The sequence below is a fragment of the Callorhinchus milii genome, unplaced genomic scaffold (genome assembly GCF_018977255.1).
Source record: "Callorhinchus milii isolate IMCB2004 unplaced genomic scaffold, IMCB_Cmil_1.0 Scaffold5, whole genome shotgun sequence".
Taxonomy (NCBI): Eukaryota; Metazoa; Chordata; class Chondrichthyes; order Chimaeriformes; family Callorhinchidae; genus Callorhinchus; species Callorhinchus milii.
The window spans coordinates 55,722,609-55,730,897 of record NW_024704746.1 but is presented as its reverse complement, the minus strand read 5'-3'; positions in this window follow the sequence as shown (position 1 = coordinate 55,730,897).

Sequence of the window (8,289 nt, the reverse complement as noted above, 5' to 3'; positions counted from 1 at the left end):
ACATAGGCAAACATGAGAAAGGGACCATGAACTGATTAACGAATGAATGGCATCATAGAAATCAGATAAAAAATAGCTAAAGTGGCTAAATCAAATTTAGCTAAGAAAAAGGCAGTGCAATGGTACAACCAGAAAAGTACAATGTGATTAATTGCTAAGAGGCTTAATTTATACTCCTAGCTTTGTCATCAAGAAGGGGACATCATGGCAGCCACAGAAAGGGAAATCGGAAGCAGTAATCCCAACTAATTGTGTTGCATTACTTTGGTACTGGCTTCAGACCAGAATTGTCAGAGTGGGTCACCGTGGTCCCTTAGGTACAGGTGGTGTGTGACACAGGAAGCTCAAGAAATAGGAGGGTAAGTAAATATCTCACAACTAATCAAATTTGTATGGAACCTTTTACACAGTATAAAAGAACAAGTCATATTGGTTGATAAATGTAGTGAAGGACACAAAATGAGGCAACAAGTGTAAATTGATAATTCAAAATAATAATCCTTGCATTTGATCTAGTGCCTAATAACATAAAAGTCTCAAAACGCTTCAAGGAAATTGTTGCTAAATGCATTGATATATATGAAAACTGATTGAGTTGTCTGTTTGTGCATAGCAGTCTTTCATAGGCATTAAGTTAATAATCGTAAACAATAATTTTATCCAGAGGATTGTTAGTTAAGCCACCGGGAGAAACTCTTTTCTTGAAAAAGTGCAATGGAATTTTAATGTCTATCTCCGCTTCAAGGAAATTGTTGCTAAATGCATTGATATATATGAAAACTGATTGAGTTGTCTGTTTGTGCACAGCAGTCTTTCATAGGCATTAAGTTAATAATCGTAAACAATAATCTTATCCAGAGGATTGTTAGTTAAGCCACCGGGAGAAACTCTTTTCTTGAAAAAGTGCGATGGAATTTTAATGTCTATCTCAACAGGATGATGGGACATAGTAATAATAATAATAATCCTTGCATTTGATACAGCGCTTTTCACGTCGGGAGGACGTCCAAAAGCGCTTCACAGAACAACACACTGTGAAGTGAATTGACTGTATATTTGTGGGCGAACGCGGCAGCCAATTGCGCACAGCAATGTCCCACAAACAGTTGTAGATTGAAAATGACCAATTTATTATTGTTTTTGGTTTTGGAGGGATTATTATTAGGCGTGTGGAGTAAGGAAACTTGCCCAAGGTTTCGCCCTGCCTGGAATTGAACTCAGGTCTCTCGCTTGCAAAGAGAGTGCTCTAACCACTGAGCTACAGGACTCCACATAGTACAGTGTCTCATCTGAATTATGGCACTACTAGTCCATCATGGAGCCCTATATCCCAGTGGTTAGAACACTTGCCTCACAAGCGAGAGACTTGAGTTTGATTTCCGGCAGGGCGAAAGTTTCTTTACTCCAACTGCCTCTGTTTACCTAGCGGTAAGCAGGCTCCCGATTGTTGTCGATTGGAGAATTGCTTTTTCATGGATCATAATTCCTATAAAATTCTCAATATATTATAAAATGCACACTCTCACCTTATAGAGTTGCACCCTGTTTACTTAATGCCAGAGAGTATTAGGCACAGGTTTGCAAGAGCCAAGGCTTGGGGCCCCAAACTGTGATCAGGGTCCTCCTGGAGTTTAAAAAGCTAAAGCATAGGTTGCCATTGAAAGCATTGGCTGACAAGCTTCCCGCTGCTTGTCCAGCTAGAACCATAGTCTTGCACAGTTAAGAGGGAGTGCAGAAGAATCCCTGCCCCTAATTTGCCACTCGAAGACTTGCCGATGAGCCAGGTCAGTCATCAACTATGCCTTGGAGTAATGTAGGCCCTTTTGGCTAAGGAACTACATAGACCACCACAAAGGATTGACTTAATTCCAATAGTCTGTTGGCAAGCATGTCACCTTAGAGGCAAGGAGGATTACTGAACAATGCATCTTGTATATAGCTTAAACACCTTCAATGCAGTGTTAATCTTCAGTTGCAGAACTATTGTTTTTGGAACATACATTAGAAATTAAATAAGCTTTGTCCTGCACTTTGGAATGTCGGTACAAATACTCCCAGTTTTTTTGTACTATCAAGATCACTTTTGAGAGACATCCGGTCACATTACAGTCATCTCTAGCCACATCCTGTTCTTATGCCACTTACTCAAAAAGATAAGAAACCAATTGGAAACATTAAAGATGAATAAAACTTTAAACAATGACATTGGCTGAACTAAGCAGAAAATATAATAAATTAACTGGTAATTTACATTCGAAATATCTCAAGAATAAAGGTCAGGTGAATGAAAGGTCTTTTGGAATTCTCTAATAAATTAACAGAGTGTGTAAAAGAGATAAACTCAGTAAACATAATATATTTAGATGTTTGGCAACGTATTTGACACAGTGCTACACGTAAAATTGTGTTAGCCTGTCTTAGTGCCTGTCTCACACTCTTCACCTCTGAGTCAGAGGGTTGTGGGCTTAAGCCCCACATTGGAACTTGGAATGCACAGTCACTCCACCTCACAGTAAATCCATCCTCCCAATGTGAAAGGCTCCATATCAAATGCAAAGTTTATTATTAATTTTAGGAATGAAAATGTAGAAGTTACTAATATCATCAGATGAAAATGTACAAAATTTTGGATGGTGTGTGTATATACAGAATAAATAGGAGAAAATATGATTTTACTATATGCAAATCATAAAGGAAAAGATCCACTAGAATAAAAGCAATAAGTGAAATGAGAATTAAACTGTATGATGATAATGAAAGGAAGAAGCCTGTATCTTTGGCCTGTTTTTGAGAAAATGATTGTGATATTGGTGTGGAGCTGAGGGAGAACAATCCCAGACCTGAAATGATGAGACTGCTTCTCTGATATTATCAGAAGAATCATTTGTATCTTTATCATTTGGAATAGGCTAGATTTGCAGTCTGCAGTCTTACTGAGTAAGTGTTTAAGAGCCCAGTAATTGGCCTATTTAGGTAGCAATGTATCCAAACAATCAAAGGCAATGAAATAAAGCTGCAGCATTTTTGGTATTCAAGGACAAGTGTTGTCTTGTTTCAAAGTTAATTGTCTCAAAGTGGCTACAACACAACCATTTCATCAAGGATCAAAAGACGTATAAAGTATCAGTGATCTCAAAAGCGCAGCCCACAGTATTATGGATCCCAAATCCCCAGCTCCCAGTACAGATAGATCCACAAATCTATTTCCCAGAAATACTTAACTGCAAAATAAAAATAAATAAAACATAAAATGAAAGTAAAACAATAATGCTCACTCAAGAGCAATAGCTGGCTCTGTGCTCCTGCCCCAGCCTGCATGCTGTGTCTGTTGGTTGCACCGGAAACAGGAAAGTTGGCATGCTTTTTTTAAATATAAAACCATTGGTAGTTCTGAAATAAAATAGTTTGTACATTTAGGTCAGTTGGGGTTTTCACTTTCACCATTCTTTCCTTCTCTACCACCTTTCCTGTCAACTCCACTTTCATGGTTCTTTCCTTTGCACTCTCCATTCTAGGTCCTCTCCTCTTTATTACCTACTTCCTCCCACTTGGCAGTATAGATCATCTGCATGCATGGGGTTAACTTTCACATGTATGCAGATGACATCCAACTCTATTTCTCCGCCTCCACCCTCAATTCCAGGACAACTGCTGTTCTGACCAATTGCCTGTTGCCTGTCAGACATCAAGTCCTGTCTGACACATTATCCTGAGAGATAACTTTCTCCAGTTGAATATCAACAAGACTGAGGCTCTCCTGCATGGTGCCTGTCAACACCTTTTTACTTCAGGCACTAACAACATCAGTCTGCACGGATGCACTCTCCACCTCATGGAGCCAGTATGGAACTTTGGTGTCTTGTTTGATTGCAACTGTCCTTTAAACCACACATCTGTGCCCTGACCTATTCAATTTTCCCCACCTCTGCAACATTGCTTGCCTCCATCATTACTTCTGTCCTTGGGCCATGAGACTCTTACCAACAACAAAAGCTTGCAACAACAACAATAGTGTCCTTCATGCAGGATAGCGTCCCTGAGAGCTTATCTATGCCTTCATCACGTGCATGCTTGGCAATATCAACTCTCTGCTCTCCCTACACAAGCTGCAGACCATCCAGATCTCTGCAGCTCGTGTCCTCTCTCACATTCGGCTCCACAAGCCTATTACCTCCATCCTCGCCTGGTTCCACCGGTTCCCCATCCCTGAGAGGTTTGAGCTCCTCCTCTTGGTTGGTACTGGTCTGCTTCACGTGCCCCACCTCATATGCCCAACCATCGTTGTTTCCATTCTCTGGAACTCCATCCCCAAATCCCTCCACCTTGTCCCTTCCCTTCAAGGTCCTGATCAAGACCTTCCTCTTTCGCCCACCACGCCTATCCCCTTGACCCATACCAAATCCAACCCCAGCTCTGGTGCAAAGTATCCAGCCCCTTGGAAAATTCAAGAAATGTAGAAGGCAATATATATCAATGCAATTTGTTATTGTTGTTTATCCAATACAGGATATTCTGCAAAGTGTAGCGCCTATGGTCACCTTCCTCCCCCTTCCCCTGGCTCGGTCCCGGGATCCGTTACTGTAAAGTGCTCTGAAAGGTCATCCGCGTGGAGGGTGCTATATAAATCCAAGTTGTTGTTGACTGTGCATTTTGTAAACAAATGTGATTTTGTGACTTTTCGAACCTGCAATATAAAAGTTATATTACGACCATAATGATATATGGAGAGAAGGTGAGGAAAACATTAAAAAGTTAAGGAGGTAATAGGACTCAATGGTTTGAATTGCCTTCTCCAGTTATTATGTTCTTAATTGTACTTACTGGATTTTACATGGTCACATGGTTACTGCACTTTCTGTGAAAAGGCAGAAATTACCACATCATTTCAGAAGCTAACAAACTGAAACAAGATAATGTACCAAATTTATTTATATTAAGTATACAAAACATCAACAATGTTATCAGCAAGAGGAATTACAATATCAAATTGAAACTATTTAACAGGTAATTTACGTGTTCAAATAAATCTGCCCTTTGTAAATCGAGAATTGAAAGTCCATTTTAAAATACTGAAAGTGTTCTATTTTTGCACTGTGTTTATGTCTCTGGATCTTGTAGACCTTTTCTTGCTGCCTGTATTTCGCCCACAAAAATATACAGTCAATTCACTTTCCAGTATATTCTGCGAGGCACTATATCAAATGCAAGGATTCTTCTTCTTCACATGTTGCTGTTGAGTATGGAGCCAATGCTTAGCTGACAAACAGGATTATCCTCCGTAGTGGTAGTCCGGTTCCTGAGTCAGGCAGGCACGCAATATTCCAGGGCACTGATGATGACAGCACTTTTTACCTGGCTCATTGGTAGGACCTGGAAGGGCAGACCAGTCACTGGGGGCCTGAAGTCAACCTACTCAACTCCTGTTAACCCTGCAAGCCGAAGCCCTAACATGTAGGGTGGTCCTAGCTGGACAAGCAGCAGGAAAGCTGGTCAGACAGCGATATCAATAGTAAGCTATGCAGTTTTAGCTGGTTAGACTCCAGCAGTATCCCAACACACAATCTTGCTGGGATCTTCAAGCCTTGGGTCTTTTGCAATCTGCACCTAATATTTTCCGGAACTAGGTAACCAGGATGCGTCCCTCCAGGGAGAGAGTACACATTCCATTCCCACAATCTGTCTCTGAGGGTTCCACGTGTAGGTGGGATGCATGGAATTATCAGTTTGGTTTGGATACTCTTGGTGATGGTTTCTGCGTGGGTCAGACACCCGGCTGACCAAAAATCCATCAAACAACAACAACTTCAGGTAAGATCTGAAGATGGGGAAGGAAGTGGCAAGGAGGAGAGATAAAGAAAGAGTGTTCCAGAGTTTTGGTGCGTAGTGGCTGAAAGCACGGCCACCGATGGTGGAATGGAGGGCAAGAGGGACATGCAAGAGGCAGCAGGTAGTGGGTCAAGTGGAGGCAGTGGGTAGTGGGTTGGGGAGTAAACAGGTTGGAGAGGTAGGGAGGTGCCTGAAAAGGACCTGAAGTCATGCGTCATTAAATTCTGTCATCATGGAAAATGTCCTTAATTAGATTTTCCACCAAATAATTAACTCAATTTTGTATATTTAATCCACTGTCAATAATCAGTTTAAAGTCCATATTCAACAATTCAACTTGGTGGTAAATGGAAATTAACCATCAACCAGGTCAGCCATTTACTTGTGGTGCTCAGAGAGCATTAGAATTAACAATAGTAGAAAGTAGACCACAAGCTTCTACAAGTCAAAGTGCATACCCTGTTGTGGTATTCTTTAGCACCATTAATGTATTGTCTGATTCCACAGTCTTGCTCTCCCCGCTTCCCAAAGCATAATGTTATCTGCAAATCATAGAATTATACAGCACAGAAGGAGGCTATTCGGCCCACTGTGCCCATTGAAAGCTGTTATCAAATTGGCTTCCACCACCCTTTCAGGCAATGCATTCCAGATCCGAACAACTCGCTGTGTGAAAAAAATTCTCCTCACCTTCCCCCTGGTTCTGTTGGCAACTATTTTACATCCGTGTCCTTTGGTTACCAACCCACCCGCAAGTGGAAACAGTTTCTCCCTGTTCACCCTATCAAATGCTCTCATAATTTGGAACACCTCTGTTAAATCTCCTCTTAACCTTCTCTGCTCCAAGGAGAATAACCCGAGCTTCTCCGGCATCTCCTGATAACTGAAATTCCTCATTCCTGGTACCATCCTGGTAAATCTCCTTTGCACCCTCTCCAATGCCTTGACATCCTTCCTAAAGTGTGGTGCCCAGAACTGAACACAGTACTCCAGCTGAGGCCTAACCAGTGTTTTATAAAGGTTCATTATAACCTACCACAGAATCTACCTGTGATAAAAGACAAGGCTGTATTATTTTAGAGTTTCATATTATCTTACAGGAGGCAGGGGGTATCCCCAAAATGGTCTCCCTCAGGCACCCTATTGCAACTTCGAACACACTTCTTCCTCTATGATTACCTTCTACTTCCTTTCATGATCACGCCTTACCCTTGATATTGTCTAACATTAGCTTTAAGCATTCTTTAATGTTACACTTTGCTGACTGTGGAAATCTAAAATGCAGTAATTGATTCTATTAGTTTCTAATTCTTGAGTTCAGGCATGAATCTGTGGCTTGTGTCTTCCATGGTTAAAGACCAAAAAGTTATCAGTTCATATTCTCAGTATCTCCTGTTCTCCTTCATATTCAACATTATTTCTGTCCCTTAGGTTTCAACTTCCTTCTTGTTATATTCCCCCAAATCTGCTATAGGTTTTAAAAAGAAGAAGCAACTTGCATTTAAATGTATGCTGCCTACCACACTGAAACATCTTAAAGAGCTTCTCAAATAAATAGTATGAAGGAATTGCATTTATAAAAATAATAATTCTTGCATTTGATGTAGTGCCTCACCACATCTTCGAGATGCCTCAAAGCACTTCACAAAATGTACTATAAAGTGAATTGATTTTGTGGGCGGGCAAATTTAGCAGCCATTTTCACTACTAGATATTACAAATAGACATAGCATTTATCAACCTGGAAGATTGGTGGCCAGGTTAATGGGGAAGCTCTTTTCGAATGGTGTCATGAAAGTATACATGAATAGGCAATGGTTAAAATCTTATCCAGAAAGAACAATGCCTTTAGACAATGCAGCGCTCCCCAGCACTGGAGCGCAAGCCAAGGCTATGAATTTAAATCCTTAAATGTGGGGCTTGAAACCACAACTTTCTGATGGAGAGGCAAAACTCATCCTAGCTGAGCCAAGCTGCCTACAAAAAAGTTGCAAGAAAATTATGACTTATTATTCCCTCTTGTGACACTTAATGTTAATCAAAGCAACTCTGGAAATGCCTACCATATCAACAGCATTTGGGGATTTACATTTTATTTTCCAATCATTCTGAACTTGCTGGTTTAAATATAAGGATTTCTAAAAATGCATAAAATCTGTACAATGGATTACAAGGAGAAACTATTAAAGTAATAAAATAGTATGAATGTCACATGAATGCAGCTGTAATTGCAACGGCATATTGATGAACGACTGTAGGAAAGGTTTACCCTATGTCTAATCCATATTGTTACTGTACTTGGGAATGCTTTACACTGATATTCTGTGAAAAAACATTTAAAAAGGTCCATTGTCCAGGACCAATATCCCTCACATTTATGAACATAAAACTCACCAAATTTGTAAAATATAAAATGGAGTTACCAGATTATTGTAAATTTCAGTGAGAGGTATCTGAACGGTT